Here is an 11,854-nt window from a genome sequence, read left to right on the forward strand (position 1 = left end):
ACCTAGATGACGTTAAAGATGATCTATCATGCAACGAATATGGGTTTCTAAGGAAGCAATCGATTATCGACACATTCAAAAAACTGACGTGAATAGCAGAAAAAGCTATTGAAGGTACAAAGAATAATGTGCAATCAACACTTTTGATGTGGAAAATGGTTTTAATTCAGCGTGCGGACCCCACACACGAGTGTTGGAGAACCTCGAAATGCCGGTATATTTATTGCGGATTTTAAGGATTTATTGGAGTTGTTATTAACTTTAAAATTGTAATAGCAACAAGAAAAAACGTTAACTTCGGTTGCACCGAAGCTAAATACCCTTCACAGGTGCATTTCTGTTAGTAACTATGTGTTCAGTTTGTATGGAAGCTATAAGCTATAGTAATCCGATCTGAACAATTTCTTCAAATATTACTCTTTTGCATTAGAAAATAACATATACCAAATTTCGTGATATATCTTGTCAAATGTGAAAGTTTTCCATACAAGCATTTGATTCCGATCGTTCAGCTTGTATGGCAGCTATATGTTATAGTGGTCCGATATCAGCCGTTCCGACAAATGAGCAGCTTCTTGAGGAGAAAATGACGTTTGCAAAATTTCAAAACGATATCTTAAAAACTGAGAGACTAGTTCGTATATATACAGACAGACGGACAGACAGACAGACGGACATGGCTAAATCGACTCAGCTCGACATACTGATCATTTATATATATACTTTATAGGGTCTCCGACGATTCCTTCTGGGTGTTATAAACTTCGTGACAAACTTAATATACCCTGTTCAGGGTATAAATATGAGTATCAAGTTAGACTATATCCGCAATCATCTGGAAAAATTTTCGGATAATTTAGGAAATCATATTGAGAAACTGAGAGAGCGATTCCTATACGATCTAAAAGTAATGCAATGAAGTAGGAAGCGTTAGCAGTAAGCTTTAAGCGCTTTGGAACCAACAGATATTGTTTCCGACGTAGAAAGAAGATTTCAATGTCGAGTTAAAAAGCTCAAAACAGCTTTGGAAGAAATCCACCAAAATTAAGAGCTTCAAATTAAGCTTCAAATGCGGTTTTAATATTTTGCAGAAGCAATATTTATGCTCGTTATATCATTTTATTTAAAAATTCTCAATAAAGACTTAATGCAAGAATTTAAGATAAAATATACAAAACTAACCAAATTAACAAGCATTTTTTTAACCTCCTGAGAGTGATGTTCGTATGCGTAAAAAACGTGCGCAGAAAATTTTATTTTATTGCTAACAGGCGAATAATTGATTAGACTATAGGGTATGTGTTAGTCATAAAGACAAGAGCACATTCTATACGCTTGTAGGCAAAGGCATGCTCGGGGAGATGACACCATTTGCTTTTATGAATGAAGTGAGTTTGCCGGTTGAAAGTGCGCTTGCGTTCATGAATGAAAATGTTGTTGTTGTGTGTTTTTCTACAAATTTGGGTATCGACTATTTGGTTGCCATGCCTATTGACTTGTGACGCCGCTGCTGCCATTTGAAACGATTGTTGTTTTTGTAAAGCAATGTTTGTAGTTTTTGTGGGTGACATATTTACATACATACATGTGTATAAGTTTTGTATGATAAAATATTCGATGTATGTACATTTATCACTATTGTAATATATTTAATCTTTTGAAGTTATACTTCTTATACGAGTTCGGAAAAGGTTGCGATAGATTCAGGTTACGCACCCTTGCTCAATATGAATCTACGCAACCTTGTCTGCGGAGATGTTCGAGCAGTAAGCGAAGCGGGGCCAATCGGCGATCGTTTGTTCGTTTCTTTCGGCACAGCTCGGCTTTTCTACCAACAACACAATGTTGCCATGCTAATGCTGTTGTGGTTTTTGTAAAACAATGTTTCAATTTTTGGTTGGTGACATATTTAATTAAAAATAAATTCTGTTGGGATTCGAACCTACGTAGCAACGTGCTCGTCGTCACTTCTGAAGCGCTTACCACCTAGACCACCATTGACACTTGAATTGCGTTGTCCTAATTATGGTTTGGTTATGCACGAAAGAAATATACAATGGATCGCCGATTGTTACCTCTTTCCTTGCTGCTGCTGCGCATATGTATGTTTGTATGCTTGTTCATTATTGAAGTAATACTGCTTTTTCTTTCCTTTGTCTTTCATTTCTGCGAATTCTCAACTATTTTATGTGCCCTTTTGTTGAAATACCCTGCGTTGGTCCACTTTTTGGAAATCGACCCGCGATGACGAATTATTTTCGTTTTATCTGACAGCGTGAGGTTAAGAAGTCCATTTCTAATTATGTCTTGTGGCATATTAGAAATGATGTTTCTTCGAAAATCGTTCGCTTACAACGGATAAAACAACTTCTGAGTGGTGGTTTTAATGAATGAATTCCTTTTGGTTGAAACGCTCTGCGTTGGCCGTTAAAAAGTTAAGACTATACTTTTCAGGATCATTCATTTCTTCAAAGAAATTAATGACCTTTAGAAATATGCATATTTGCATTATTTCGTTGTCATTTCCATATTCCAAGAATGATAGAATACAAGATTACGACGACCGCCATTACGAAACGTCATAGTTCCGTGTTGAGAAGAACAAGAGTGAAAAACTGTCAAATGGCTTGCAAATTGTAAACAGAAAAGTAAACACTTTTGTAAATTCGCAAAATATTATTAATTCTTTCGATTTTAATGAAAAGTTTTAGTGAAGCGATTGAATATTGTTGAGTGAAAAGATTTGAATCATATATATCGGCCTATTGATAATAAAATTGTCTATTAAGTTGTGATTCAAATGGAGAAGACGTTTCTTGTGTTGTATATAAATATATACATATATTATAAGTACAGATGTATCAGATGTATGAAATTATGATAAAAGAATTGTGAAATTATTAATTTAGTATTAAATATATCATTTCTTTTGCAAAATAACACCCATTTTTTGGCAACTTTTAAATCGGCCGGAAAACTGAAAAAACTCGTTTTCGATCCTTTAATTGCATAATAATTATTACAACAAGCCACTGCACATTTCATTTTAAAAAATTAATATATTTATGCTTAGAACTTTAAATAAATACAACAGTACACTTACACTGGTTTTCTTCATTTGAACAATTTCCACACATGCTACTCTATTTATTGTGGATGTGCCTAAAACTAATTATATACATATTTTCTCGCAACAATATTCTAAACATTCCACTGAAATTTTTCCTGCAAAGACGAATGAATTAATATTATTTTGGGAATTTCAAAAAGTGTTTACTTTTCTGTTTATAATTTGTATGCATTTCTATGCTTGTTCTTCTCAACGCAAAACTGTGACGTCACGAAATTGTTGAACAATTTATTTGTTTTTGTAAGAATTGTCAAGAGCTAAACCGAAAAAAACTAACTGTAAACTAGTGTCGTAATCTTGTATTCTATCATTCTTGCATATTCGTAGCAATAGAAGTTCTATGGCATAAGTAAAGTAATGGCCGCCCATTGTCACCCCTTGCCGCTGTAGCAGCTTCGCTTACAAACATGCGTAAATACATATGTATGTTTGTATACGTATGATCGTGAATACATATCGACGCAGATTTTTGCGAGAAGCACCAGAAAGTTGTGCAATTTATAATTTTTGGCTTTTGCCATCGTCGCGAAAAGACGACTTGTTGGCAAAGGCATGCTCGGGGAAAACAGCACAATATTATCGTGAATATTGAACAAGAAAGAAAGCAGAGCGGGAAAAGGAGAAATTGGAAATGATAGCTGGCAGTCAAACCGAAGAAGAGGAAAACAGCTGCGGAATATCAGAGAGCGCGTAAAAAAGATTCAACGTTTGCTGTTCCATCAATCTCTGCGGGAGCATCTATAACTACTGATGAATCAACGATCGTCAATTCACCGATAACTGCTGGGCCTTCAACGCGTGTTGATGGATTACAAAAGAGAGATGATTACGCTGCATATTCTCTTCCGCAACGAAGAGACAGAACTACTTTTCTAGTCAAAGTTCCTTCATTTAGACTTTGCTTTATTCTTCTTTTTATGTGCATAATAAATTTATAAAATGTGAATTTAACTTTACTAGTTTTCTTTCATATAAAATGATATGCATTTCTTGGAATATCACTAAGAAGTATAACTTCATCCGCGCGTAGGGACCCCACGCACCTTTTCATATATTATGACAACTTGTTATATACATATGTATGTATGTAATGAGGTGTACACATAAGTATAAATATATCAAATACAAGAAATAATTAAAAAATAGGCCTTATTTTCACATTAAACACGAATATTGCTTTGGAAAAGTAATTTAATTCAAGTGTATTCAATTGCACCTGTATTCATAAGTATGCACAAAAAGAATTCACATGAATGCACATGCAGAGAACGTATATTTATAGCAGAGAACGTTTATGATAAATATACACATATACGTTCTCTGCTAATAGATTACGATACCATTGCTAAATTACGATCTTGAGGTTAGGTTATCAGCTGCAATAATAACCCAAGACATGTACCACTATAAACTAACCACCTCTGGTATATGTCTTAGGTTATTATTGCAGTTGCGAATTCATTACTTTATCTGCTTTAGCTAAGCTCTGCATACTTTTAAGCGTATTTTTAGTGATGCTCAAACTTTTGATCACATTACCACAGTGCCACTCAAACAGTTGACGCAAAAATAAAAGTGTCTTAAAAAGGAATACATAAGGTTCATCCATATAAAACGCAGAAAAAAGTATTATAACTCATTTATATACAGTTTTCCACAAAATAATGGTAGTTCATATAAGACAAATGTATTAACTTCTATGGATCGAAGGTATATAACGGGGTACTTTCCTTAAAATGCTAAACAAATTTTAATTGTGATGATTGTTATTCTCCTTCAGCTTTGCTAGTTCTCTGTGACCCTTGACATTACTTCTATAAAAAAGTGGAGTATTAAACATTTCCTTTCTAAAATGAAATAGTCTTTACCCTAAGAATATTCGCCAAAATAGCGAAGTAAGTAGAGTTTCATAATCTAGCAGCAAATCGATTTAGTTTTTGTAAATTTAATATTTAGATTTTTTTCAGTGGGTAGAGGAAAGCATTATACAGGGGTGAAGTGAGAAATTATACAAATAATTAAAGAAGGTAGAAAATCTATAAGAAGATTCTAGAAATCGAAGGTAATTTTGTTGAAATTGTAGCAAATGCCTTAAATTATATGAACAGAAATGAAACACCGAATAGTGAAAGCCATTACAAGCGATCACAATGCAAAATTAATGCATTTGCGTCAACCAGGAGCATCAGTGTTGAATTAACAAGTACTACTAAAAAAGCAACACGTCCCAGTATAATTTGCAAGAAAGCATGCCTTCCGGCGCGAGGCTAAATGGCGAAATATGATGTGGTTAGATGAATCCAAAATTGAATTATTGGATAGCAAAAGTTCTAAAAACTTTGTTTGTCGTCCCCTTACACTGAATTTAATTCCTGACTTACAGTAAAACGGTCAAAAATGGCGCTAAAAACCATTTAGGGGATAGTAGTGCGACAAACTGGAGTTGAAAGCGTCGGGATCATATGTCACATTTTAGCTGAGATAATATTACCATATATCAGATGGAATACATATTTTATATGGGTATACTAATAAGATAATGACAAAGAAGAGGTGCAGAGTCAATGGAGTTGTGGATACGACTCTGTCTGTTGAGCTTACTGACCTCAATCACATAAAAGACCTCAGATTCGATATTAAAGAAGTGTTACTGAAAGAAATATAATCATTTCGACAGATTCCTGGCAGGTAGTGAAAGAAGTTTGGAAAAGATTAGTATTTGAACGTTGCCAGGACCGCATAAACTCGTTTTCCAGGACCTACAGCTGTGTTCAAAATAATAGGAGTGCCCCTGAGAAAAATATTTAACCCAAAAAATTTATCATGTCAGACCATGAACGTCAAGCATTTTTTATGAAATACTTCTAACGGTATTCCGCGAATAAAACACAAAGCACAAACTTCAGCTGTTTACATTATTTCCAATGTTATGAGTTCAAATCTGTGTAGGTCACTGAATTGCGCTGTTCATAAAAATAGGAGTGTGAGCTACCAAGTGGTATAATACATTTTTTTTTAAACCAAATCTGTAAAAAACTTAAAAGTAAGTACAAAAGAATAAAAAGGATGGGATTTTTTAAAGGATAAGTCATTTATTTTAATTAATGTGTAGAGAAAAACATCGCAGCGACAAAAAGCGTGAAATCATTAAAAATCTTAGAAAAAAACGGGAAAACTTATAAAGAAATTAAAGAAATACTCGGGTGCTCTGATCAAATGATGTCAAATTCCATGCCCTACAAAAATAAACCCGAAACACGTGGACGAAAACGCAAAACTACTAAGGTAATCGATCGACGCATACTCCAGTCGTCTAAAAAAGATCCCAAAGCGGCGTCTTGAGTTATAAAAAAGCGTCTAGAACTTGATGTTACTGCCGTAACAGTTCGTAGGCGTTTTTTGGAATATAATTTATTTGCGCGGATTCCGCGAAAAAACTCATTGTTGACAAAGAAACATAATTAGAGCACGGCTCCAATTCGCCAAGGAACATGGCAACTGGCAACCGGAGAAATGGAAAAATATTTTGCGGACAGAGGAATGTAAGGTAGTTTTATTTGGTGGCCCAGGGTATAAGCAGTATATCCGTCGTCCACCAAATACTGAATATAATCCGCAAACCACTCTTAAGACCGTCAAACATGGTAGTGCATGGTGGGAAAGTTTCTCGTGCAACGGCGTGGCACTAATCCATCTGATAAAAGAAACCATGGATCAATATGTGTATGTGAATATATTGAAAAAAGTTATATTGCCATTCACGGAATGAAATATACCATTAAAGTGATTGTTTCAGCAAGATAAAGACCCGAAACATGCAAGCAAATCTGCAAAGGAATAGCTTCGGGTCAATAAAGTTGAGGTTATATCGTGGTCTGCTCAGTCGCCTGACCTTAATTCCATAGAAAACTTTTGGGCAGATATTAAAAAAGATGTTGCTAACTGTAGATTATCAAATACAAGGAAATTATGGAGCACAGTCCACGAGGCACGGCAGCAAATCCCGATGAAAAGGTGTCGGGATCTGATCGATCCCATGTTCCGCAGATCTGCAGCAGTAATAAAAAAATGGCGTTTACTCTACTAAATATTAACTAAACTTACTTATATACTAGTGATAATTTCCAATTTTTTAATTTTTTTTTAGTTTTATTGCATTTTGTGATGCACTCCTATTATTTTGAACACCGAATTTTTGAGGTTGTTATTTAAATAATTAATTTTTTTTTCATTTACTGTGTATTACTAAAAATTTAAAAGTGCATACAAAGACTACATAAAATGAACAATTCGTGGATAAAAAAATAAATTAATAAAATTCTTGTTTTTGTTGAAAAACATCACTTTGTATTTTATGCTGTGATGCACTCCTATTATTTTGAACACAACTGTATACCCTGTTAAAAAAAAATCAATTAAATATTAATTGCTCTATGATTTAAAGCTTTAAAGTCATTTTTTAAAATTTTCGCACTACTATATACAAATTTTTTTTATTTTACATAATCTGTGATATCACGTTTTCTTTACGTTCAATTATATAACGACTATGCAAATTAAAATAATTTGATACAAAGAACATTTTTCCTGCTGAAAGTTCAAAGATTTGTTTTGTTAATATTTTTTTGTAGACAACTCGATATGGTTTCTGTGAAATTTCTTCCTCTGTATACAAAAGCGTTACCTATTCTATTAGTTGGATATATTTGGTTTATTAAGACTTACATACATGCAATATATACGCCATGCCCTACCGTATGACAAGTAGTGCCAAACCATTACCTATGGTCCTGCATCCTTATCCACTATAACTATTATTGCTGACTTTTAAATTGCGACATAAGAAACCTTTTCTGATTTTTGCTATACACATCTTGCAATTGAAATCGTCCTTAACTGTCCGAGAGGTAACTTTTATGTGTCTTCTAACAAAGTACATGAATTTTTGGTCAGTTTTCTTTTTGTGTAAATTGTGACAAAAGGTTTCCGGAAATTATACATAAAACGCAAAATATTTAATTATTCATCAATATTTATTTTATCGCCTTCAAACTAATTCCCACTTATGCCAACGATTTTTCCAGTCCTCGAAACACTTTTCATAAGCACTCTTTGGAATGGCCTTCAGCTCCTTCAGCGAATTTTGTTTTATCTCTTCGATCGACTGAAAACGAATTCAACGGAGCAGCAATTTCATGAGTTTTTGGACTGAAGAGACTTAGTTGCAGTACTATTTTTGAAAACAATTCAGCAAGAACGCGTTCCCCTCAAACATCCACTAAAATCATTCGAACGGACTCTCGAGAGATGTCGAGCTGTCTTACCATCTCTCTAACACTTGCCTGATTATTTCAAGCACCACATCCTTCACTGTTTTAATATCATCAGTTAAAGATATTGAAGGTCGTCCAGAACGAGGCATGTCTTCAACGATCTCTCAACCATCTTAGAATGCGTTGTAGGCTTGTATTTTTGATAAAATTGAATCACCGTAAGCCTTTTTCAACATTCGGAACGATTCTGCACGCGAAATTTGGTTAGAAATACAAAATTTGAACTAATTCTTTGCTCGATACTTTTAACCATTTTGAAAATCGCAACGCACTTCTGAGGTGTAATGACTTAAGCAGCTGTTGTAAACAAACTAGGGACAGTTAGGAACAGTTCTACCAACTTAGCAAAATACTTTTTTTAAGTATCATTTACCCGAGAAATTAAAATTTCGGGTGCTTTTTTGTCACAATATATTAGGTTGTCAAAAAAGTCCTGCGGTATTTTTGCTAGTTGGCGCTGAAAGCGCGTAGTTCTAGTTTTATTCTTCGCATCGGGACATGCTATACCTTTTTGGAAAGCTCATTTCACGCGCTAACACGTGTTTGATTGATTGTCGTTTCTTTTAAGTCGTTCGTGGTTTATAGCGTCGCAAACATGGAGCAAAATAAAGAGAAAATACGGCATATTTTACAGTACTACTACGATAAAGGCAAAAATGCATCTCAAGCCGCCAATAAAATTTGTGCAGTTTATGGACCCGATACAGTTTCCATTTCCACCGCACAACGATGGTTTCAACGTTTTCGTTCCGGTGTAGAGGTGGTCGAAGATGCGCCACGCTCCGGAAGGCCTGTCGTCGAAAATTGCGATAAAATCGCTGAATGGGTCGAAAGAGACCGACATAGTCATCAAAATTTCATCATCATCAAAAATTCATTTCAATTTCAGTAAAAATAAAAAAATTCAATAAAAATAAAAAAAAAATTCAATAAAAATACCACAAGACTTTTTTGACAACCCATTATGTACTTGGCGTATTACTTATAACTATTATATAATTGTATCAAACTATGAGTAAACGTTGTTGGTACTTTGCCATTTCAAAATATTTTAAACTTTTACTAAGCCTTAAAAAAAATGCAATCAATTTACTAGAAATGCAAAGACAATGCTTCCCTACAAAAGATGCATAGGTAAGAAGATGCATGCATTGTCTGTGGAATCAATAATGCAATATATTGATACGGTATAAAAAATAATAGTCATCATACAAGCTAAAACTACAAAACCGTTACTATTCACGGCACAACTGGTGGCTGTGCAACATTTCTAAATGTGCTTTAAAATTCTGAAAGTTGTTGTGTCGTTTTTTAAACGAGGTGCTGCTCTCTTGTACACGGATCTTACCTTTTTTGCAGCGGCAGCAACACCAACTGCACGGCACAACCACCAAAAATCGTGCACCGTGAATCAACAAAAAACTGTAAAATAAAGGTTTGCCATTTCGTACCCTTTTTAAATTCAGTCACCCTAACAATCTCTGAGTTTGCGTAAAACGCGATCTGATGAACCGGATTTCACAGCCGTAACATCTGCCCAGCATCCAAGCGAACTTAAATCGGTTTTTTACATACACACAAGCACACATACTCACATACACAGCTATGCAGTTTCTCACTAATTGTTCGCTTGCACTGCCGCGAATGGAAGAGTTGCAGCTGCCCGACTGAGTTTTTTAAGCGCATGCGCGCGCACTCGTAACGCACCAAGCAAACTGCAAGTAGATTTTCCCTGCATTCAGTTTGGTATGTGCACGTGTAAGTTTACTGCGCACCCCTTTGCCATTCGTTGGCCGCGCGCAGTCTTTGTAAGAATATTTTCTTTACAGCGTGCTCGGCATTAGCATCTTCTATGGCATTTACTCTGAGAGTGTCTTAAATGGATGCCAGTCAAGTAGTCTGATCTGCCATGAAGGTATGTAAGTTGAAACTAAAGCTAACACTCTGCAGTCAAAGAGCTAAGTAGCTACAGCGAAGTCTTACTCTGATACAAGTAAATATGTTTTTACCAAACATACGCACACATTCTCCTGTGATAAAGCAATTTCTCCAATTATTTACAACACTCACACACAAGCAAACACATAAGCAAAGGAAAAAGAAGTAAAAGAGCAAAACCTCCCTTATGTTTTGGGTTATTTGAGCCTTGTGCAATTCATAGTGTGCCCTATCTTCACCCCTCGTATGCGCAAGCCGAAAGTAATTGAAGGATTGTGCAAAAATATTGAATTTTTTCCCAAAAAATCCCTCTTTTTTAAGTCTAATGAGTCAACACAACGAAGAATCAATGGGATAGGGTTTGTGCGATCGTTTCGCTTATCATCACAACAAACAACCAATCTATGATAGAATTTCATTTCGCACATCGAGCAGATTAGCTAAATGGGATGATTGGGTTTTTGCAAGACCCCACAAAAACAAAGCCTATTGAAAATAATTTGGAAGGTCCCACAACGCTGTTCGAACCACAAATTTGGAAGAAATAAGAATAAAATAAGTATACATATGAACAACTAAACAATGCCGCATACAAATCCACTGAATATCGGCATCGAATCGTCATCGCAGTTAAAGTCTGACAAGTGCAATAATTTGGTATTAACTATCGTATTTCCTTATAGCTAAATATAGTGATTATTATTCCCCTATAGCTATATTCGCTTACAATCTTCTTCCATAGGATACCCAAATTTATACGCCACTTAAAGAATTCAGTATTCTTCTCTGAAAAGCTCATTGGCCGCATTAATTCCAACACATATGTAAGTATGAAATAATATGTACGTTACAGCCGTAGCAACATAAAATATGCCTCACATAATTTTGAGTTAACATCGTCGTGTAGAAATCTCAATCCTTTCTGGTTTCGTAGACCCGACTGTCGTGAGAACCGAAATAAATTGTGCGTTCGGAAACATTCCTGCACACAAACCTACATACACAATGCACAAGATCTATGGTATGCTATAGAGCAAACAAGATTTAGCAATAATTTATCAAAATAAAGAGTGATCCCTTTCGAGGTTGCGGCGTAATGTTTTCGCCAAGGCCTGAATCGAAGCGGAATTGTCAGCATAGATTTAAGACTTTACATATTCCCATAGGAAAAAATCTGACGGCGTGATATCACACGATCTTGGTGGCCAATCGATCGGCCCAAAACGTGAAATTATCTGCTCACCAAAGTGTTCTCTCAATAAATCCAACTATTGATGAAATGTGTGGGAAGTATAGTCGTCTTGTCAAGTTGCTCTTCGTCCCAAACGCGGCAATTTTGCTTGTTTACATACCCATATCATGACAGCGTGATCTTTCAAAAAAAGCTATTGAAAAAAGGACCTCTACCTGGATCATCCGTTATTTGCCGCCTTCCAAAAAAAGTATTTGGAGC

General features: G+C 35.2%; 1 pseudogene; it reads left to right on the plus strand.

The window, feature by feature from the left end:
- Positions 1–2,237: 2,237 nt before the first annotated feature.
- On the plus strand, positions 2,238–2,379 carry LOC120779231 (annotated as a pseudogene).
- The last annotated feature ends 9,475 nt before the right edge of the window (positions 2,380–11,854 follow it).

Source organism: Bactrocera tryoni, chromosome 5 (assembly GCF_016617805.1).
Source record: "Bactrocera tryoni isolate S06 chromosome 5, CSIRO_BtryS06_freeze2, whole genome shotgun sequence".
Taxonomy (NCBI): Eukaryota; Metazoa; Arthropoda; class Insecta; order Diptera; family Tephritidae; genus Bactrocera; species Bactrocera tryoni.